A 24,830-nucleotide genomic window follows, 5' to 3' on the forward strand; every position below is an offset into this window, starting at 1 on the left:
TCCTCGATAAATGGGCTATCTAACACTGAAAGAATTTTTCAAATCGGACCAGTAGTTCCTGAGATTAGCGCGTTCAAACAAACAAACAAACAAACTAACAAACTATGCAGAATTATAATATTAGTATAGATTCCTCTATTTCTTCGTTTCTATTAGTCTTAGCGTGATAAAATATAGCCTATAGCCTTCCTCGATAAATGGGCTATCTAACACTGAAAGAATTTTTCAAATCGGACCAGTAGTTCCTGAGATTAGCGCGTTCAAACAAACAAACAAACAAACTAACAAACTCTGCAGAATTATAATATTAGTATAGATGAGTCTGAAACATTGAAAACTTTGCAAAATTTTGCCTATAAACTGGAAATGATTCTCCGAAATTCTAAAACATCTTAAAATATTAAATTCAATAGTCTAACTCTAACGGTTTTACTACAAAATATTTAAACACCTGTTGAACAGAGTTGATTAGAAAAAAATTCAGTGCATAATGGTCTCAAAACAACTGTTCAATAGATGTTTAACCCTTAATTCGACCCTAAATAGCGGGCTATACGTTTACTTTCAAAAATTCTAGCTCGAAATTTATTCCATATTTTAATGAGGTAATAGTATAATACTCATTAAAATAATAATTTATTTTAATGAGTATTATACTATTAAAAAAACTATTCTAGATTTAATAAAAAATACTATTTTATATGTTTCAAAGAAAAATAATATAAAAAATCTAAAAATGTAAGCCAAAGTCGATCGCTCGCAGGATACGTTTTTAAATAATGCCATTTAAGATATTTATAATGGACTAAGTTACACTTTAGCAATAGTTATTTATTGTCAACTATCTGAATCATGCGACTGAACAATAATTTGGACAAATCTGCTTTCATATTATATCTATAATTATGCCTAAAGTATACGTTTAGCCGATTTTATTTACATTGCCGCATTCACTGAAATCACACTACGAAATTCTATGTATAGCGGGTTTCACTTCGTCGAATTGAAGGTGAAGTAGGTAATAATACCATTCTGGACCTTTTGTTAACTGCTGCAGCTGGAGTTGTTGGATTAACTGGACTTATAATTCGTCCATGGTCTTCATTAGACTTAGTATTTCGATATTTGGTCTCAGGTTTGATAATATCTATATGAAAATGGTGCGGCCCCTTTAGTCTTAGCTTAGTTTGGACTGTTCTATGAGAAATATTTTGGTTATTATAGGACTTTTATATTTCTACCCTCTCTAAACTCTTACAAAAGCTTTCTTTTCCTCATTGAGTAAGATGTAGCTTACTGAAAAAAAGTTTTTCTAATATTTATAATTTTTTAAAAATTGGTAAATTGCTAGTTTGAGGCTTTTCTTTTTAGATATCAATGATTTTTTGAAAAAAATACGTAAAAGGCCTTTTAAAGGCCCAAAAGTATAACTGGACACGATAATTGACGTATTTTAGAAGTGAAATTTAACTAATTGACCTTTACTGTCTAGATGAAAATCCTCACCAACCACCTTGACTAAAGCATTTTTAGTAGGCACTTAAATTGGTTTTTGATATTATATTATCCTTTCCAATGTTTATAATAAGGATCTTTATGTATATGACTCTATTATAGGTCATGAAACATTGTTTTAGAGCTTTCATAGTTTCTGTCATTACTGCGCTTTTACCAACCAGCCATGAGTAAGTTATATAGCTGTATTTTATTGAAATTTCTATTTTTTACAGATCAGGACCTTAAATGCATCTTCTAAATGCTATTTGAAATCAGCCAGTTGATAAATACTTTTACTCGAAACTTCAGAAGCTTTCATCTGCGAAAATTCTTAGTAGTCAAAGTTTGATTCTTTTTAAATCCTTAAAGAAAACCTCCAATTTGTAGAATATTACGTTTGAAATTAAGTGTACTCTCTGTGACATTTAACATCCTAAAAAAGGACACTTATAATTCTAGTAGATAGCAGAAACTTATAACTATCCCTATGTTTCATCCCCAATAAATGTCACTGTTTAAGCAAATCGATATAACAGGCTAAAGAAACAGCTATTATTTGTCCTAACTTAGCCTAGAAACCAATTATTTTTTCATAATTTTTTTTATTTATGAAAAAAATATTAAATGTCATGTTCTCTGAATCAGAGTTGCATAGCGGGCTATACGTATATAATATTCAAAGTATGTTTTGTGGGAACCCGGCAATGTATAATATTATACTATACCGTACTATCATTTTCTCGAAAATTGTCAAGTAGGATTTTTTTTTTATATTTTTCTGTACATCTTTAGACACCAAAGGAAAGCTCACATATGAACAAAAAAAAATCGCGAAATCCGTCGAATTAAGGGTTAAATGTTTTACATGATAAGACCGTTTAGGCGACCGCACCCAGAGACATTAATTTCAATGATAACTTATTAGTTATAAACTCTATAGAGTTTGCTAATATTTTGACATAAAGTTCATATATCATTTTAATTTATAAAAGAAAGGAGTGTGAGTACAGATGGGTAATGGAAAAATTTCCGAAAGAAAAGAAAAGAAAAAAGAAAAATTTCCAATATATTTTTCCAATTTTTCAAATATTTTTCCAAATTGAAATGTCAACCAAGATAATGTATCCAATAATTCCGTACCCAAAGGGTAAAAACGGGACCCTATTACTGAGACTTCGATGTCTGTCCGTCTGTCTCCAGGCTGTAACTCAAGAACGGTAATAGCTAGAGAGTTGAAATTTTTACAGATTATGTATTTCTGTTGCCGACAAATACTAAAAACAAAATAAATTAAATATTTAAGGAGGGCTCCCATACAACAAACGTGATTTTTCAAACATTTTTTGCGCGGTATCCATGATGACAACAGGTAGGCACTTTAAATGTACACAAAATACTCAGCTGTATTAATACTTTAATAAATAATAATAAAATTTTAATAAAATAAATAATTAAGAGGGGCTCCCATACAAAAAACACAATTTTTTACTATTTGTGCTCTATAATGGTACGGAACTCTTCGCGCGCGAGTCCATATCGCACTTGGCCGATTATTACTATTTACTATTTCATTTTTAAACTAATAATTTCAGTAAATAAATTTTTTTCCATTATTTTTCCAATTTTTCAGAAAAATAAACTGATAAATTTCCGAGCTTTGAAATTTTTCGGAAAATTACCCATCACTAAGTGTAAGTTTATCAACTGGACAGTGACTTCTTTTCATTATCATTGTAGATAAGTCTGTATGAGGATGTGCGTCTACACACTACACAATATTAAGCTAGTCTTAGCTACGGTAAAAATCGTTCATTGTAAAATTAGAATTGTAGCTCAATCGCAAAGTCGATGACAGTTAAAATGGCAAAAAAGGACAGACGAGCGTACCATGAATGAACACAATATGTAACTTTCAACTTTTTCACACAAAATCGGCCATAATAATCAGTCTGTATTGTCAGTTACTTTTTCTCGATCACAAAAACGCTAATGTGAGGTAATTCCTATTAGCCGATACATATCAAACGTCAATACTGATTATCATTTATATAATCAGCCATCAATATTCATTATACTTTACATAATTTGCATTAACATAAGTTGACATTACTTAGAGGTGCCATAAGCGACGCCGCGGTATGCCCTTTACTTATATTATGAAATAAAACCGTCTGTTTGTGGAAACCATAAAACTACCATTACTGGCATAGGAAAGGTCGAAATAACATTATACGGTTCATGGGATTGTAGAATGAAAAATTATGCATAATTGAAATGGCATATCTATCGATATCAATCATTGGCGACGATGTCTTAATAGGTTAAATTTTTAGGGTCGGTATGGCGACGACGATGACTTAGGGGCAACCCACACGTACCACAACTACACGACAACCACAACCGCACCACAACCACACCACGTGGTTGGGCGTATATTTCGTATTGTAAATGAACTGGACCATTCACCATTCACACGTACCACATTTTGCAGTCGTTGTCGACCACTTGTGTGATACCGACCACATCGCAACCACAACGTTGCGTCGATGCAATGCAAAAACACCGTCCGCGCTCTTCCCCCCTCCGTTTCATTGACTTTACGTACGTAATCGCAACCACTGGCGACAACGCAACCACGTCGGCATTTTGTCGGTACCACAACGCAACTACAAAAAGCTGCAGCGACACCATTCACACGTAACCACTGCTCGACGACACTTTGCCGTTGTGATGTGGTTGTGGTACGTGTGGATTGGCCCTTAGAAGCTCGATATCTTATGGTTGGTGTACACAGAGACGCGATACGACGCGACTTAAAATTTACTACACGAGAAAATGCACTACTAGAAGAAGTTACTCGAAATCCGATTTCAAATTGATGCTAAAGTATGTCTGTCTAAAAGGTATGGGGTACATGGAGTCCTGAGAAAGGACATAGGATACTTTTAATCCCGGAAAAGGTACGGTTCCCACGCGATAATCGAATTTTGACGCAGCGTAGGCATGCGTGTCGACGAACAGACAGACACAACAAATATAATTAAATAGGATAAAAAGTTCGTGAAAGTGGCAGACTTTCACGAGTTTTGTTTAGACACCTGCACCATGATGATGTGGTGATGATAATGATTAATGATGGTATAGTTGTCAGGATGATGATGATGATGATGACGATAATGATGATGAAGATAATTATGGTGACTAGTTCTATTTAGTGGAGACAAGATGTGCCGTATTAGGCGCCACCATAAAAGTGTTAATACTACACCGACTAGCTATTGTTCGCAGTGTAGTACATGCAACATGCAGATAAAACAGTGACGTCACTATTGTATAATATTGAAACTCCAAATTGTGATTGCTAAGGATTTTGTGTCATTTATCATCTAACGATGCCTACAAGGACTAATGATTTGAATGCTCACGTGTAACCGGCTTACTTAATATTAGATTTTTTTGTTGTCATGTTATAGTCTGTAAATTTTAAATGTTCTTTGATTGTATATGATTAGATAAAGGATTGAGTAAATTTATAACTACCACGTTCTTATTTCGAAATTAAAAAAAATCAAATTAATCCTGGTCTACTTTGGGTACGCTGTTTGCATCCTAATTTAACGCAAAATTGATCTATTGAAAATGATTTATCTGCGAATTTTCTTAACCCCACGGCGTACATAACAATTAATTGTTATAATAGTAAGGCGCGGCGGATGATTGCTCTGCGCCATGATTCAGAAGGTGACGTCACCTGGACAAGTTGCAATGTGGCCGAAGCAGGTCAAATTATGATGTAGAGGTCTATATAAGGCCTAGGTTTTATGTATTAGGAATCGTTTGAGAGCTATGTCGAAGGATGTAAAATAACTGAAAAGCACGATTAAAAATATTTAAAACATAATAATTTTAAGTATTATCCATACGAACATTATGCATGCGAAAGTATGTCTGTCTGTTACTTCTTCACGCCCAAACCCGCGTTGAACCAATTTTGATGAAATTTGATATGGAAATACTAAGAGTCCCGGGAAAGGACATAGGATACTTTATATCCCGAATTTTGGCGCAACGAAATTATGGGGGTCATCTTTATAAATATTAGGTTAATAGTGATCATAATAAATGCATTAAACAAACTTTTGTTATGATCACGATATTAAAACACATGAAACGTCAATATTCACAAAACACAAAAATTTACACCCAGTTGACTGTTCAGTGAAATATTATGTCGGTCGTGACATATTTGACAGATCCCAGCGGCCGCCGTTTGTCGCCCGTGTCAACATACATAATGTCATAATATAGTGACAATAATTGCCACCTGCATTGTAGTGATTTGAGGGTTAAAAGTTGAACCATATTATAGGTTATACTTGTAAATCTTCGACAGCTTAATATTTTATGATATAAAATCAGTTTAAATTTAATCCTTCCTGATAAAATATGTAACTTAAATCTTAATAACTTCAAACTATTATAACTATTGGTCGATAAACATAAAGCAATAACAGTAAACTCATAGGGCTTAAATAAATTAAAATATCTACTTAAAAAAATCATCACTACTCATTGTACGTACTTAAATAATTCTTGTATATTATTGTGCATCTCACAAAATATTAAAAAAATAATTTAACCCTTTCGCTGCAACGCAAATGACACTTTAATTAGAAGTCAGAAGTCGCGCGTCATCTCTAAATGATCGAAACATAGTGTCAGGCCGGACAAAACAATCGGACGATGTAGCCAGACTAGTCTATAGCTAGAGCTGACACCACCCTTATAAATAATAGTGGTAAGGCTACCCCCTACACCCCTTAAGGGTAACATCTACCCTCCGGATCTCATTTCCAAATTGCATTTCCAAACTGAATCTCGACTTTACATCTACGACGGGGTATACGTAAATCGACCTTAAGCTGCAGATTTAGAGTTAATTTTGTATTGCTTTGCTAAGATCGAATTTTAGTGCTTACTGCTAAGGTCATAACCTAAGAAGGGGTGGTCTATACAAGCACTAACTCGTATAATGAGATATGATAACAGCCGGCCAGCCGGAATATTGATGTTCGAACTTAGAGCGCTTGTTTACGCCGCGCTAATTATTAATATCAGAGATTCATACAACGATCTGTGGAAGTTAAGGCTCTCAAATACTATAGACTTATGCAGGTCTATTCCCTACCTGTATACGTGATAATATGTGACGGCCTAAAACTATCATTTATCCTCTCCCGTGTTTCAAAGTATCTCTATAGCAAACAGTGTGAAGAGGTAACAGACAAGATACTTAGATGGACAAACATAACATTATAATTTAAGTAAGGATACGACGTGGGAGAGCCATGCTTCGGCACGAATGGGCCGGCTCGACCGGAGAAATACCACGTCCTCACAGAAAACCGGCGTGAAACAGCGCTTGCGCTGTGTTTCGCCGAGTGAGTGAGTTTACTGGAGGCCCAATCCCCTACCCTATTCCCTTCCCTACCCTCCCTTATTCCGTTTCCTTTCCATCCCTACCTTCCCCTATTACCCTATTCCCTCTTAAAAGGCCGGCAACGCACCTGCAGCTCTTCTGATGCTGCGAGTGTCCATGGGCGACGGAAGTTGCTTTCCATCAGGTGACCCGTTTGCTCGTTTGCCCCCTTATTTCATAAAAAAAAAAGATTCGGAAATAATACATTTTTCTAGTAGTCTCCTACAGGTAAAAGTTTAGAGGGATTGATGCAGTCATGCTATACCCTGTGACGCCACGTACAATCGGCATAAAAACTCAGGACTACTTTTTAGGGTTAAAATTATTTTATTAAAGTATTATGAAGCCGATTACTTAATGCTTTAATTATAGTTGCCTTAAAAACAATTTTTGGACTTCATAACTTCTAAATTGGGTCGTTTTTAAGAAATTTTTAAACACACCTGTTTAAGAGCTCACCTGACTCTAAAAATCAAACATCGTCCTTCTCTCTTCACACTCACGCCCGTCTTTCATATGCCAGGTGAAAAAGGACGGCGCGGAATTATCGCCGAGTTAGTTTTACTTGAATAAAAGACGAACTATAATGATTATGAAAAAAGTGTTTTGAGCAAATTTAGGTTTTATCAATACCTTTTTAGATATATAAAAATATTAAAGAAAAGACAGCAAACTTCGAAGATCCAAGCAGAAATGTGTCTAAAACAAGGTTTTTTTGTAAAAAAGAAACTATCGAGCATTTTTTGAGTAATCGTGTTTTCGTCTTGAGCATTTAATCTTTATGAACTGATGTTACTTGTGTCAAAAAATCAGTTTTCTAGACCTTACAGATTTTGAGATCTAGGTTAAAGTATGTAGTCAAGTTAGGGTCATATGGGCTCTTAATATTATTTAATATTTCGTATCTTATAGGTATTAGAAAAAATATTGTATAGTAAAAAATTGAGGATAAATCTATAAAAATAAATTATAATAATCGATTATCCACACGTCGATCGTAAAACTCAATTAAAACAAGACAATAAAATATCATTAATAAACTATCATTATAATAATAACAATAAACCATCATTATTGTTTTAGAAAATTAAAAATATAAATATTAGAAGTTATGCAAATCATACATTAACTAGTTTTTGATGGCCGTTACTCTATCCAAATTTCCTAATATCAATGTAAAAGTATATCTATCCGTTCGTCGGTTCGTCTGTCTATCGCCGTTTTACGTTTATACCACCAAAACTATCTAAAAATAGGTACGGGTATACTTTGAATGTTCATGTAGTAGAACTTAATCTTCTTATATATAAAAATGGATTTTCAAATGTGTTAGTCGCGCTAAAACTCGAAAACGGCTGAACGGATTGGGCTGATTTTAGTCTTAAAATATTCGTAGAAGTCCAGGGAAAGTTTTAAAGTGACACGAAGTTCACCGGGACAGCTAGTACATACTAAAAGGTACGGTTTCCGCACAATATGTTTTGCAAACCTTCAAGAAAAGAGCGTATACCCTCTTAAAAGGCCGGCAACGCACCTGCAGCTCTTCTGATGTTGCGAGTGTCCATGGGCGACGGTAGTTGCTTACCATCAGGTGACCCGTTTGCTCGTTTGCCCCCTTATTTAATAAAAAAAAAAAAAAAAAAAAAAAAACAATATCGATTTTCTATGCGAGTTGCGGCCTGCGGGTAATGTTTAGTTGATAAAATTCCACGTGATATGTTTCAAACGGTCATGTCATACCGAATCGCGACGTAGCTCTACATTTATGAAAGCACATGGCAGCGGATATGTCATATTGCTGTACTGTGGCAGCGGTGACAAGCTACTTAAAATGAGTAGTAGGATATATAACGCTAATATTATTTATTTGTTTTATTTAAAGTTACATAATATTATGTAAGTATAACTCGATGATGTCCGCAACTCCGTTGCGCCAAAACTCGTTTATGGCGCGGGGACCGTGCATTTTTTCGGAACAAAAAGAATTCTATGTCCTTTCCCGGGACTCAATGTAACTCCATGCCAAATTTCAGCAAAATCGGTTCAGCGATTTGGGCGTGAAGAGGTAACAGACAGACAGTCAGCCAGACGGACAGACAGACACACTTTCGCATATTTTATAATATTAGTATATTATGTACGAAAATAATATGTCACTTTTTTGTATTTATAAAATGAACAGAATTTGTTTAGAATCATGATTCATGACGTAATGACATTGAAGCGTTAACGTATTATAATTCGTTAGGTATTTTTATACGAATGTATATTGCCCGGATAGCTCAGTCGGTAGAGCATTGGACTTTTAATCCAAGGGTCCAGGGTTCAAGTCCCTGTTCGGGCGGAGTACTTTTTGTACCATCGAGGAAATTGATTCATAGGCAGTTGACGGACCTACGTCATTTGGTCGGCTTATGTGCATTCAATGTTAGCTGTGATCAGCGTTGCCAGTTTTTTTTGTGCCAAGTCGGGACTTTAGAACTTTTTGAGTGAAAAAGCGGGATTCTTCAGTCAAGTCAAGTGAAAAAAGGTATAAAAACAAAAGTTTTTCTTTTTAATTTTTATCTTTTTATTTGCGTTAAAATAACATTTATAGCTACAGCAGCCAAAGAAAATCCACCCCTCTACCTCCCACACTCTTATCTTCCGCACCTTTCTTTCTCAGCACGCTGCACGTACGTTCGAGTTAGCCCCGAAAAGGGGGACTGAGCCTGTCCCGCGCGGGACCACAGAATACATATTAGTGCGGGACATTTAATTTTGATGAAAAAATCGGGACGCCCGCCAAAATCGGGACGTCTGGCAAAACGCTGGCTGTGATCCGTCGGATGGGTTTGACCAAATTACTCAGGTCATTAATCTGCCTAGGAATCAACTTATCTGATGGTACATCCTGTAATTGCCATCAAAAAAATTCGATAATAATATTACACGACGGTCATAGCAGAGGGCGCTAACTAGCACTTAAAGTAAATAATACACCGACCAAAATCCGACACGTTGCACACGTCATATCAGAATATTGACAGCAACGTTATCAAACGTCAAAAAATAACTTTTTGTTTACTGTCTATTCTGGTACTGCCTCTAGACATTGCTTGACTCTAGACTTGTAACAAAAACAAGTGATAACACTTTAGGGTGTGTACGTGTTCCTTGTTGAGAGTTCACTGTGAAAGTAGCAGCGCTGAAAGACCAAACATTTTTTTCACTTTTGTATGGGGAAACTCGTGACGCTCGGGCCCTTGCCCATACAAAATTGAAAAAAAAAATTCGTCTTTCAGAGCTGCTACTTTCACAGTTAACTCTCTACACGTACACACCCTAAAGTATGATACGTACACATACTGTATAATAGATCTGTCACTTCGCTTGAATTAACCCAACCAAATTAAGAAGAATCTGTAGAATATACGCCATCATAATATTACTGTCAATAATTTTCCTCAATAGTACACAAACAACATCGAAGTATCATAAGAATTTGTAAACAATATAAAAATAGATGTCATGGCTTCAAATAATATATTATTTATAGCTGGAACAGCTGCTAATTGTAATTCAGAAATGAATTATTTGTTTTAGATATACTATTGACAAGTCATAATGAGCAAAAACCTTCGATTAATATCTTAATTAGATAATATTTTTAGCCCGAAAGGAATAATTAATTATAAACAATTCAGTTTTTCCTCTATTCATCCTTCCATCCATACAGGTTATAACATTATAAATGCGAAAGTGTGTCTGTCTGTCTGTTACTTCTTCACGGCAAAACCGCTGAACCGATTTTTCTGGAATTTGGTATTTAAATACTTTACGTCCCGGGAAAGGACATTAGTCAGGGATCCCTAAAACATTTTTTTTATTACTATCAAGCAAATTTTTTGTGAGTAGCTTCATTTTGATAAGATGAACAACAATTATTGTATCTGCGAAAAATCTCGAAACTGGTAGCTAACAGAGATAGAAAGGATTTCATACATTGATTTGATGGTCCCAAAATATGGATTGTTCTATTTGTGAAAAAATAAGATGGAGAGGGTATAATAATATTCTAGAGTGTAGACTTGATCATACTTCCATACTAATATTATAAATGCGAAAGTGTGTCTGTCTGTCTGTGTGTCTGTCTGTCTGTTACCTCTTCACGCCTAAACGGCAAACCGATTGGGCTGAAATTTGGTACAGAGATACTGTGAGTCCAGGGAGTATAGGATACTTTTTATCCTGGAAAAATGTACGGTTCCCACGCGATTAGCTAATTTTGGCGCAACCGAGTTGCGGGCTTCATCTAGTAGACCATAAAACACTAAAAACGAAATAAGCAAACTAAAATATTGTAGGGACAGCAACAAGCCAACAACATATTGTAGGAACATTTTCAGCAACGCCGCGCGTTCGCAGGCAAATGAACTTTTGGCGATTTTTACACGTTTATTCCACTTGTCTCTTCAGAATACTCCCTTAATATTATTAAAACGTTGACACAGCGCCGGTCGATAGCTAATGCGGGTAGGAAGGGGTTAATTAATAATAACGGCGTATGGGTGATTAATGAAACTGTACCCTTCCTAATTTATAGTTGGACTTAGCCCCCCCGCTCCCCCCGCGCCGGCCGAAAGCAAACTAAATATCCGATACCTCGATGTCGAGTGTTGAGTGAGCGGTCTCGATACTTGGATTTTAGTTGATTTACGTCGGATTTTACAGGTGAGGCACAATATGGAATAAGTCGTATTAATGTTATAAATAAGACGTCATTTTCAACAACAAGTAGAGTAGATTTGACTATTAGTCCACTTAAAAAAGGTGTAGAGTGCGTGAGCTGCAACCTAAGCAATTTCTTCAGAAATATGTTCAGAATGTCCAGAAGGTAAACATACTAAAAGTTCCCGCTTCTAGGGGTGGAGCCGGAGTGGGGGGAGTGGGTTGAAGTTCCCATTTTTCAGTTTTTTTGCTCATATTTTTAAAACGGTGCGTTGTAGTGAAAAGGTGTCTTCTACACCATGAAAGCTGATAAAATTTCCTACAACTTTTGTTTTACACTCCGGCTCCACCTTCTTTTTGACTATTCTTTGGGTAGACTATATCTGAATAGTTAACTTATATTTGTTTCGGTTGTAATGTCAATAACAAAACCACACTCGCAGTAATTTCCTGGACCTAAAAAATGAACGTGTTCTAAAATACTATGAGACAAATCTCTCCAGATACACTTCAACAGAGTTTTTAGCAATAGTTGGATTGACTTTATACCGTAAAATACACAATATTATGTGCACTCAGATGCAATATAATATACAAACAAGCATTTCTCTTCAATTATGTGTTTCTACAAAACAGTTCTAAAATCAAAACATTTTTTAGATATTTAACTGACCGTCTGTTCAGTTAGATCTTTAAGCTATTCGATGGATAATTATTGAGCTGAAACCATGATTTACAAGCCCACATTTAGGTACTTTACCAAAACTTTATCGCTTTTCGAATTCCAAACTTTTTTGCGAAAACATCACGTAGATACTTATTTTACAAAACTTGAAGCTTTAAGCTCTATTTACTCAAATATCTAGATAGTATCTTTAATATCTACAATTTAGATTCTACACAGTAGGATTTAGATGAAATTTAGCCGAATATCTGCTCCATTTCGCTTGACCTGTGTGAATAATAACGCTCAAGACTTGGCGGCGCGCTACATTATTATGAAGACAAGTACGAGCAGTGTATTCGGACTTTGAAAATCTAATTACGTAGCCAGTACCCTTACCTCGATCGCTCCTTCGCGCCCCCGCCCGCCTCGCCCGCTGGTGCGCTCCACTTGGATCTGTGTGCTGAATAAATTAGCAAATTATTGTGATTTTGTAGTCTCTCTACTCGTGTGAGGTTTATAAAAGCTTATAAAATAATACAATTTGATAGATTTTAATAATAATAGTAAGCTATATGACATAATGTATTAAATTGCGAATAAACATACAAAATGCAAGCAAACGAGTGAGCTAGTACTACTGTACTACAAAAGTAATAAGATAATAGGCATGTGTAAAGTACAACCGTCATAAGAATGTGACCATTCTCTAAAAAAAAGCTTTTGGTGGCATTTTAGTTTCAACTCATAATTTTTTGTTATCTGAAAATCACAGTTGGCATCTGTAACCTGTAAGTAATTGTTATGTCATTTAAGAATCATAAAGCAGTTGTAAGTAGCTCTACAGCTACTTACAGCTGATAGTAGTACCTATTGAAAAATTTTGGCACTTTACCAAAAGAAAGAAAAAGATATCAAAATTATCTTGCTCTACCTCACATTTCGGGGACCCTTTTCACTTAAAAGATGAACAAGATAACCAACATAAACACCAAATAAAATTCCTCCAAATTAACATAATTTAGCACATAATAAAGATTTAATCGGCGTCAAGTGGAGCGAGCCAAGTTTGTCCGAGCACACGAATTATACATGGTGTATTAATACGGTGTTCAACTCTACTATTGCTAGTGAAGTTTTAATTCGATAACCCCCCCGCTTCTTAGCCCCCGCGATCCCCCGCGACCCCCCGCAGCCCCCACAACGGCGATAATGTATTTATGGACGATACCGCGGCCCTAATGAGCGCATACGTTTTATGTGCTAGTACTTTGCTTTCAGAAGTTAGTTTTGATTTCGTTTTTGATGTTTGTGATTTTGTGAAGAGAGAGTTTGTGATATTTTACTGACAACTGAGTTACAGAAAATCGTGACGGCTTCGTGACGCAACACTAATATTATTACTTCGACCCCCTTTTTCATGACTCGACCCTGAAATTTTACTCTCAACGTGCCTAAAGAAGTTTAACTTCGAAAAGTTTCATTGTTAGATATTATGAGTGAATGTGCGCTTTTATAATTTTGGACGTGGTGGTAAAATGATAACATAGGGAAGTAAAATGTATGGAAATATATTATCAAGACGCTTTTAAATTTCCGTCGACGATAACTTTTTAACGTGCATGTTAGAGGACATCATGACGCCTACACTCTTCTGAACCGCACAAAACGTCCGCGGTGCGTAAAATCAAAAGGGCATTTAACGTACCCAACGTTTTACTGTGGAAGTCGGCGTCCACGATACCGTTGCGATGCGCTGCTGTTTAATTATGTCATTTCAAATTTGGAACAGGCAGACCGACGCTGCTAGCAATCTGTCAATTAAATGTGTACCTTCTTGCGCTGTAAATAAAGTTCAGTTTTGAGTGACTGACTAAAATTTTCATCCCAATGCATTGACAATCTATTGATTGATATGATTAATTCGACCTTTTGTAGATCTACAATCTAAGGCTATGCATACTAGATTTCAGAATAACTAATAACAGGTTGTATACAAGTTTACTATGCAATATGTAAAGGTAGAGTTCAACTTTAAACAAATACTTTCCAGTTTTGTCGGCAACAAAATAGATAAAACACAACCTTATTTTCAGACACCTTAGCCAAGATGTCTCGTCGATTAAATTTTGTAACTTTTCTCATACCTTAGACCATAATAAATGAGTTATATTATTATGTCCCTAAAACTTTTTCACATAACGCACTTGTTACAAAAGCGGATTCTCTTGCGTAAATCCATCTTCTATATCACGGTATACTTTAACGTGGGAGAGCCATGCTTCGGCACGAATGGGCCGGCTCGACCGGAGAAATACCACGTTCTCACAGAAAACCGGCGTGAAACAGCGCTTGCGCTGTGTTTCGCCGAGTGAGTGCGTTTACCGGAGGCCCAATTCCCTACCCTATTTCCTTTCCTACCCTCCCCTATTCCCTTCCCTTCCCATCCCTACCCTCCCCTAGTACCCTCTTAAAAGGCCGGCAACGCACCTGCAGCTCTTCTGATGCTGCGAGTGTCCATGGGCGACGGAAGTTTTTTTCCATCAGGTGACCCGTTTGCTCGTTTGCCCCCTTATTTCATTAAAAAAAAAACGATTCACGATCTGAATTTTATAGAGCTCAGCCCTTAGTACTTAGGCTAAGGGCTAGGCTAATGCTTATCTAGACTACCTGAGCACTAAGTGGGTTTGCAACTTGCGCTAATTTTAATTATAAGTGATAATGATTAAAGCCATCAGTGCCACGCTGCTGACCTCTCACACCCTTTCAGACGACAGGGAGCCAAGAAATATGGATTAGACATTTTTTTACATTTAGGTTATTTTTTTTGTATAACTAGCTGTTGCCCGCGACTTCGTCCGCGTGGACTTCAGTTTATAGCGCGCGATGTCAACAAAATTGGTGTCAAAAGCTTTTATAAAAAAAAAACCTGGTACCTCTTAAATCAAAACAGCTGTGCAGTGTGTACATAATATTTCATTTTTTAAATTAAACTTTATATTTTATGCCAAATTTTAAAGCTTATTTAGGCCCATAATTACACAACTTTACCCATAAACTATTTATATCATTGATAGGTTTGACTTTTAAGGTTACGTCACTGCATAGATAAAGTACTGAGTTATTTGAGAACAAAAAAGAAACTTATATATAAGATGATACCACCTCTTATAGAAAGAAGTCTGGGCAAGCGTCACCGCGATGTAGAAGACGCACGGCGCCATCTATTATGAACTTTTGGAACTAACTTAATTTGAACAAATTTATGCATTTTCACCCCTTTACAACCCTTTTTTCCAGTGAAAAAGTAGCCTATGTCCTTTCTCAGGCTTTAGACTATCTGTATACAAAATTTCATTACAATCGGTTCGGTAGTTTTGGCGTGAAAGCGAGACAGACAGACAGAGATACTTATAAGGTGGCGTTGTATATAGCTAGCTGCGTTAGGACTTGTTATACTCGATACATATTCTTTACTTCTAGAATTTTAGGAGTCTAAAACTGTACCTATGATAATTTCGCTAGAATAGCTGATTTCCTTCCTCTTCTTACGATCGTAAACTGTTTCACGTTGCAGACTGTTATAATAGTTTTCTGGGTGGTTTCTGAATTAGATTTCAAGTACTTATTTCATAAAAGCTAATTTTGGTTTAAAATTCCCGACGTATCAAAAGAAATATTATATAAACCATTACAAGGTACCGTAGAAAAAACATACACTTCTGGTATCGGGGGTAATTTTTGACCCTGGAAGCACTGTATGTAACTCCGCTTTCAGCAACAGTAGAGCCACGTACGTTCGTCATCCGCCGCACTACCCGACGTAACGAGATTACACAGAATCAGAAAAGTGTACATATGTTTAAATAGTAAAGATATTATCATAGAAAATTCGTACGCCTGGGGTAACTTTTGACCATCGATACCAGTTAAGGGTTAACATCAAGAAATGATTTCCTTTTGTTTTTGATAGAGAAGATTTTTTAGCCTTTAAATTACTATTCCACTGCTGAGCAAAGGCCCCAGGGTCTTCCACTTATCTCGCTCCAGCGCCACCGTTGGCCAGCCCGGCTGGTACGCCTCCAGCTCATCGCGCCATCTTTTCCTAGGCCGCCCACGGTTGCCTCTTGAAACGATTAAGAACACTGACATAGTATGTACTACGTGCTAGACTCGACAACGCAACGCAATGCTTGGTCACATTCAACATAATCTATATAGCAGCAGTGCACTTAGTCGCCCGCGAGCTCTTCTGCGCGCCAGACGTACCACAATCAAAAACGAAACCAAAAAAAGTCGCAAAAATGCCGGGTTGTGGGTTAAGATACTGCAAAAATGATTCCAGTAACACTTGCAAATGCAACGGAATAACATTTTATCGGTATTAGCATTCTTATTTAGTTATTTTCAATTAAAATACGAACATTCAATTACTAGGCGAAGACGCGCGCCATTTTGCTTTGTCATAGAGTAGTAGATTCAGAGTGTAATGTAGGCACAATACAGATCTATGATAAGACACCGATGATTGAAGTACTTACTCACGTAGACGAGTGTGTATTTTGGTAATATGTATTTAAAATATTACGTACATTATACATGCGTACATTATAATAATTTTATTATGGTACATATTTGAAAATATTTAAGTAATTTAAATAAGGTAATTAGCTATAGTGGACTATGGATCCATAGTAATTATAAATTTTATAAAAAAGTGATTTTTTATTTTTATTTTATCCACTTACTCAAATAGATTCTGCATTCATTCGAGTGTAGGCACAAAACTGTGTCACTTCTGCGGTACTGATCTATAGCAATCACCGCCCCGCCTCCCACCCCGCTCATGCCTCAAGTGCGACGTGTTTTTTGTTCGCAATAGCTGCTCTAGTACGTAGTACTTACTATCTCAGTGAATAAGAATAAGAAAATTCTACAAAACTCAGGCCCTTTTTCAAAATAGCCTAAGCCTATTCTAAATTCGTAATGTTCATTTTCCGTAACAAAAGTAATACATAACAGTAAATCAAAATAATTCCCATCCAACAAATGATATACATTTATTAACTATGATGATCGTAACGAATTTCCCCCATTAGAAAGTTTTTGACCTGCTATTTCAAATGCAGCATTCTCTCAGGCGATGGTAATTAAAAAATTAGTTTCACACTTTTTAATAGTGAATTATAACCATTATCACGTTATTTTGTTCGCAATCATGTAAATCACTTACATATTTCCCACTAGGTTTATAATAATAACTTATTGCAATAGCTGTTATAATAATTTATCGGTTTATTTACATTTTACTTAGCTTGTAAGGTTTGCTGAGAGTTTACATCGTATCAACTTGATAAAGGATTTCAGACGAATGTTTTTTTTTCAAACATATTGAGTAGAAGTTTGTGCAAAAATTGTTAAGAGGATTCCACACCTCCATTTTTTCCATACAAACGTTGTCCCCTGTTTCCTCCCTGGATAATGCTAGTAGAGTTATAATTTTTTTCCTGAATATCTACGGCCACTAATACAATGTCCCTATGTTTTCTTTTTTTTCATAATTTAATTATTAAATAAGATATGAACGTTCAAAAACCCAAAAAAATGGCCAGATTTTCCACTGTGTTCAAACGTCCAGAAAACAGATTTGGATAGATTATACAAAAAAAGCAAAACATAGGAACACAGCTCAAGCCTTTTTTTAATCTTTAATGAAAAAAGTACTTAAATCGGTTAAGTTTTGGAGAAGGAATCAGGGGACAACGAATCGTTGATTTTCTGGATTTTCTGCAGTTGTCTCTATCGCGTTCTGCGGTATAGGCTTGAGGTAAGGGAGACAGCTATAGATATTACACGTGCTTTCTTTTCATTTCTCTAGCCGCTGTGGTATCCTCTTAATAACCTTATGTTACTCATATATTTACGCAAAATCTCATGTTATATTCTTCATCATGCAGATATTGATCTCCACAAGACGTTACTTCAAAAAATATAGTTGTAGATGGAAAACAACATGCTTTTTAGTTATTTTTTTTTCAATATTTTTTACAAATAATTGCTCTTAATACATATGCAAAGTTTAGATTTATTTAGACTACTGAATATATGTAAAATCATACTACATACTAAATCATACTCAAAGATTCCGTTACATATTATATATTACACAGAGCCGCTATATTAGCTCGCTAATAAAAGCTTGTTAAAAAAAAGGGGATAAAAATTGCAGTAAAAGTATCCCATCCACATTTCTTGGCTCCAGCCGGCCTCGGTACGTCTTGAGCCAACTTCCTATAATTAATTACACTCATTATCATTATTGTTCGGAAGGCAGTTTTGCTTCTTAATGAATTGTTCGCCTCCATCATTAATTAGTTTATTATAATAAGAAGAGATTAATCAACTTTTATCTGATTGTCTCTTTTGTTTTTAACTTGCAAATGTTTTAAGTTTGCTCGATTCTAAGTCGGGTAGAAGTCTTAATCAATGTAAGCTTTTGAGAATTTGAGTGTCTTGTGCTCGAGAAAAACAAGTTGTGACTAATGATAGAGTGATAGAGATAAGTTTCCTCGAGATTTCCTCCACTCAACTCAACCTCTATGGATAAATGCAGAACCTCGATAAAATCGGCTACAATTTTATGATTTTTATCTCATCTAAGTTTATTTATTCCAATTTCAATTACTTATGTCTCATTAACTCAGTGCGTAGCAGCTTCCCTAGGTAGCAAATAAGAAAAAAAAACAAACAGATGGATAGCGAAAAGAACTGACGTCTGATTGATCGAAGCTTCATTCAACATTAGTTTACAGCAAACATTAACACTTTGCAGTGAATGGGAGCAAATGTAGATGGAGTTAAGGCGTCCATTACGACTGTTAATTTTTAGCCCAGACAGACTGCAGCGATCTAACTCGAGTTACTATTACGTAAATATTATTATACCCCTTTCTAATAAACAATAGGCATGATGACTATTTTTTTTTTCTTATCGGTAATTGAAAGACACTTAAAAAATAGAAACATCGTTGAAAGAATGACTCTGATAGCTTAAAAATTCACCAAGATATGACAATTCAAATATATCATAAAAAAGACCTGCCCGAAACGCTCCATACAAAGTGCTACGAAAGTATGACGTCAGTCTTTCGTAGTTTGTACGCATCGGGAGACAATTTGTTCGACAGGTATATAAAATATTGCATTTATGAAAGTGGTTTCATAACAAAAGTTGCTTTTAATTGCATAAGTTATCGAATTGTATACAAATATTAACAAATTTAATTTAAAAAAAACTCGACTTGAATATCCAAATTTGAAGGCGCATAACAAAAAAAATACAAATGCTATCAAGCTGAAATTTTGGGAACACTTATTTTTTACCGTGATTTCTTTATTTTATTAACAAAATTCGCTAATATTTGACCTTGTCATCATCCCTATTCATCCTAACTTTTGTTTTTTGTCCTTTTTTGTCAAGTGATTTTGACAGGGAAAAAATATTTGTGTACAGTGTACGACTAAATATGTCTGATAAGTTAAAGATCGATAATCTTTAACTCAAGCACGTTTTAAATGTTTATTAGGAGGGAAACCACGAGTTTTAAAACAATGACGTGTACTATGCAGTTTCTTCTAATATTGTTAAGTTAAAATAAAAGAGGATACTCCAGGGGCTAGAGAAATGAAAAAAAAAGTACGTGTAATATCTATAGCTGTCTCCCTTACCTCAAGCCTATACCGCAGAACGCGATAGAGACAACTGCAGAAAATCCAGAAAATCAACGATTCGTTGTCCCCTGATTCCTTCTCCAAAACTTAACCGATTTAAGTACTTTTTCCGTTAAAGTTTAAAAAAAGGCTTGAGCTGCGTCCCTATGTTTTGCTTTTTTTGTATAATCTAGCCAAATCTGTTTTCTGGACCTTTGGACACAGCGGAAAATCTGGCCATTTTTTTGGGTTTTTCAACGTTCATATCTTATTTAATAATTAAATTATGGAAAAAAAGAAAACATAGAGACATTGTATTAGTGGCCGTAGATATTCAGGAAAAAAATTATAACTGTACTAGCATTATCCAGGGAGGAAACAGGGGACAACGTTAATTGTATGGAAAAAAGCGCGGTGTGGACTCCTCTTAGGCCATTCCCCGAGCAAACGGCCTTGATCATACATATTTTGCCGCGTTGCCAAGATCGCACCAAAATCCTTTTTTTTTTACTTATTTTAGTTCAAAATTAACCTAAAAAAATTCAAACGGCAAAATATATTATGTAGTTAATGAAATTGTCGATATTGGCGTGTGTCTCAAATAAACGTAATTTGTAAATGCTAGGGAGATACTGAATGTATGCTTGAATTTAAATAAACAAAAATAGGAAATTAATAACGGAAAAAGGAATATTCATAGGCTGAAGATTATTAGGGTCAAATGGGTCACCTGATGGAAAGCAACTTCCGTCGCCCATGGACACTCGCAGCATCAGAAGAGCTGAAGGTGCGTTGCCGGCCTTTTAAGAGGGAATAGGGTAATAGGGGAAAGTAGGGATGGTAAGGGAAGGGAATAGGGTAAGGGAAGGGAATAGGGCCTACCCTATTCCCTTCCGGAGTAGGGTAGGCCCTATTCCCTTATATTATATAACCGGAGGCCCAATCCCCTAGGATTGGGCCTCCGGTAAACTCACTCACTCAGCGAAACACAGCGCAAGCGCTGTTTCACGCCGGTTTTCTGTGAGCCCGTGGTATTTCTCCGGTCGAGCCGGCCCATTCGTGCCGAAGCATGGCTCTCCCACATTTAAACGTTCTTTGGTGAAACTGAGTAACATAGAAATCTAACTCTATCTCCATTCATAATAGCCGCCTCCTAATCAATTATTTACTCAAAAAGCAACTTTAGGCTGATCCAAGTTGGTCGGTTTAAAGTAGTGACGGCATTTAGTTATTTAGGTACAACATAACTAGTTTACAGATTATTTCTAGATTTGCACAGGCAACTTTCGCGAATCGATTCCATGTGGTCCGCCTTCTGGGTATCGGTTTAAAGATTTGCTCTACAAATATCGATTCCGTAATCTGCATAAGTATGTTCGGTGAAATGAAATGATGGGTGTGTATTATCAGGGAAATTGATAGGCAGATGGCGGACCTACGTAATTTGGTTGGGTTATGTCAGGCCCAAACAAACAGTGATCACGACTTTAGACCATGTGGGTAGTTAATGAAACGATCGCAAATTGGTATAAACTATTATAGTCTTTTGGTCGTTTTCCGTATGCGATTTCCGAATTCGTTTTCCGTATTCTTAAATCTGAATGCACGGAATCAGTAGAAAATATTATATTAGTTACCGCACACGTTAGTTTTTCACCGTACGGAACTACAGAACGAATTCCGCGTGTACGTAAATTGAGGTGCATGTCGACGCGTTCGCGCGCGAATAAAATGAACGTTTGCTCTAGCCTCACGGAAAATGAATTCGGAAATCGAATACCAATTCGCGGCCAGCCTTAATTGTAACTAATATCGATTTGATATAACCCGACCGATTGACGTAGATCCGGCATCTGTGAATCAATTTCTACGAAGACTCTACTAAGTGCTGATTTAGATTAGTACAGTGTAAGTGGGCGCCAGATGCTTGTTTACACTGATATAGTGCTGATCCAGTAATACTGGCGCCAGCTACTGTGTCCATTATCACCTTTAATGCAATCTGCATCGACAAATAACTAATAAGTTAGCAATTAAAAGTGTATGGAACTCGACCTAATGTATCGCAAACGATAGCGATGTCACCGTACATTTTTGATTTCTAACTTTGCTGTAAAAATTAAAGAATTGAACTTGGCCATACCTTTTACTTAACTTTAACTTTTTAGTTAGTTCCCTAAACAGTTGTCGGACTGGTGGACATATTGGTCAATTACAATATCTTCCATACAAATAAAAATGAATTCTTAATTTTGTTAGTCTCCCTATAAATAGAGAATGGCTGAACCAATTTTGCAGATTCTAGTCTCAAATTAATCGTGAAAGTCTAGGAAAGGTTTATAAGTGACACGAAGTTCACCGGGACATCTAGTAATTTATAAAAATATTCGTTCTTAGTTGGAAATAATACAAAATGTATCGCATATATTTAACTTCGTGTACTGCTGGACTTTTTGTATATTGGCCTATTGCTGCGGCCGCTGATTCGTCTATCGTCACGAAGCTCCAATTTTCATCGTCTTCTTTCGTTTCTCATGTTTCTCATGTTCGCTGTTGACTGCACTTTAACGCATACCTTTGACGAACAGAAAAAGGCACAGTGTGGACAAAGCTATTGGACGATACACGCAGATCGTCCAATGGTATCGTCTCAAGCACGAAGCACTACACATGTGCGGCCGCAGCATTAAAAACTGTTAATAGAGACTGTGTCGAGTTTGACATACGACCACTGTCATTTGTGGGCTAAATAAAAACAATTGACAGCTAGCAAAGCATTTTCGACAATCAGAATGGTTGCTGTGAGCTGTAATAATTTTATTCTCTTTAGTCTTTATCTAGGGAGATTTACCCAAATCTTTACGTCCATACTTTATTAATATCCATACTCCCATACTAATATTATAAATGCGAAAGTGTGTCTGTCTGTCTGTCCGTCTGTCTGTCTGTCTATCTGTCTGTCCGTCTGTCTGTCCGTCTGTCTGTCTGTCTGTCTGTTACCTCTTCACGCCCAAACCGCTGAACCGATTTTGCTGAAATTTGGCATGGAGATACTTTGAGTCCCGGGAAAGGACATAGGATACTTTTGTCCCGGAAAAATGTACGGTTCCAGCGCGATAAACGAGTTTTGGCGCAACGGAGTTGCGGGCGTCATCTAGTCATATTATAAATCCATAATGTGTCTGTCTGTTACCTCTTCACGCCCAAACCACTGAACCGATTTTTCTAAATTTTGGTATGGAGATACTTTGAATCCCGGGACAGGACTTAGGACACAGGACACATGATACTTTTGTTCTGGAAAAATGAACAAGCGATAAACGAATTTTGTCACAACGGGCACGCGACATCTAGTAACTTCATATTTTTAAACAGAAATATATTTTACAGACTACAGTTTATTCTGAAACCGTACTTTATTAGGTCTAAAAGGGCTTCAATTTTAAAAAGACAAGACCCATAAACTACCAAAATATCATTTGACAGCATAATTACACCAGCATTTACGTACGAAATAAGATGATTGCTCATTTAAACTTGCTTCTTAGAGGCTGTAATTTTTGGTAATCATTCAATATGTTCTCGATATTTTATCGGCTCGATATTTCATGGCTGATCGCAGAGATCTTGTAGATAAGATGTAAATTGTGGTATAATTTATAGTGTGCGATCGAGTTCGGCTTCGGCTTTCTTGCATCTTTCGGCTTAAAAAAAACCCGAAAAGATAAATAAATTCCTAGAAATTCTAGATTCTAGAATATAAAAATTAAAAATAAAATTTGAACAAACTGTTACCTGATGCTATATTTTTGTATTAATTCTTTTTTCTTTTTCAGCTGATACAACAAAATCCCAACGTTTCCGTTGGCTTGGCCATGTTGCAAGAATGGGATGAAATCTTGACTCTAAATAGGCATTTCTTGTGTTACCAGTCGGAAGATATTCTCTTGATCATGGTGCTGCTGAAATGACAACGTGTATACCAGAGTGATCTTCAAGCCTCAGAGTAACGAGAAATGGCACAAGACCATGACGGGTTGTTGGAGGCCAAAATCCACTTTGGGTCGCTGAGCCATCATAGTAAGTCCTTAGTGATAAAAGAACGTTAATAGTATGGGAGTTACGTTTCCTTAGTTTTTATTATTCGTAGATTATACCACTTTAAATAAAGGAAGATTTTCGCATATTCGCTCCGTATAATAATATTCTTGCAAACTATTTGTTAAATTATAGTTAAATAATATATTTATTTAATGAATGTCTCTGAGGGCGACCGTAAGAGATTGAAAGCTTTCGGCTTCGGCCTAAAATCGACCTCCAGTCAGACACTAATAATTTAGTACTGGCCGTGTCCCATAATAATGTCTTAATTTTTCTTCAGCTTGCAATTAAATGGAGTCAAGGTTTTTAAGGTTTAAAGTACGATAACTACATTAAAGATTTTTATACTCAAAGTATTTAATTTTTTTTAAATACATGACACAAGACGATATAGGATCGTTAGATTCTTATACTCATAAGTAAGTTTATTAAATGTATACTCGTAATAACCATCGACAGATAATATCACAATAATTGTATTGAAATTATCTGTCGGCGTTACCAATAGATAAAAACAATAAAATTCTTATCTAATTTAACTATTAATTGATTAAGTCCCATACGGTCACCGGTGACTGAGACACAATAGAAATTCTATTGTGTCTCGTTTTTCCACGATCGACGGGTTAAATAAAGATAGATATTATTGAATTCAGTTACAAATAAGAT

The 24,830-nt window shown here is 35.9% G+C and overlaps 1 long non-coding RNA gene and 1 other non-coding gene across 2 annotated transcripts; one reads left to right on the forward strand and one right to left on the reverse strand.

The window, feature by feature from the left end:
• Positions 1-661: 661 nt before the first annotated feature.
• Positions 662-16,653, reverse strand: LOC121733240. The gene is made up of 3 exons (XR_006036532.1): positions 16,495-16,653; positions 4,412-4,419; positions 662-673 (listed from the first exon to the last, which is right to left on the reverse strand). It is a non-coding gene; the product is annotated as an uncharacterized LOC121733240 (long non-coding RNA).
• Trnak-uuu lies at positions 9,248-9,320 on the forward strand. Its single transcript has one exon. It is a non-coding gene; the product is annotated as a tRNA-Lys (tRNA).
• Positions 16,654-24,830: the final 8,177 nt, after the last annotated feature.

The sequence above is a fragment of the Aricia agestis genome, chromosome 13, assembly GCF_905147365.1.
Source record: "Aricia agestis chromosome 13, ilAriAges1.1, whole genome shotgun sequence".
Classification (NCBI taxonomy): domain Eukaryota; kingdom Metazoa; phylum Arthropoda; class Insecta; order Lepidoptera; family Lycaenidae; genus Aricia; species Aricia agestis.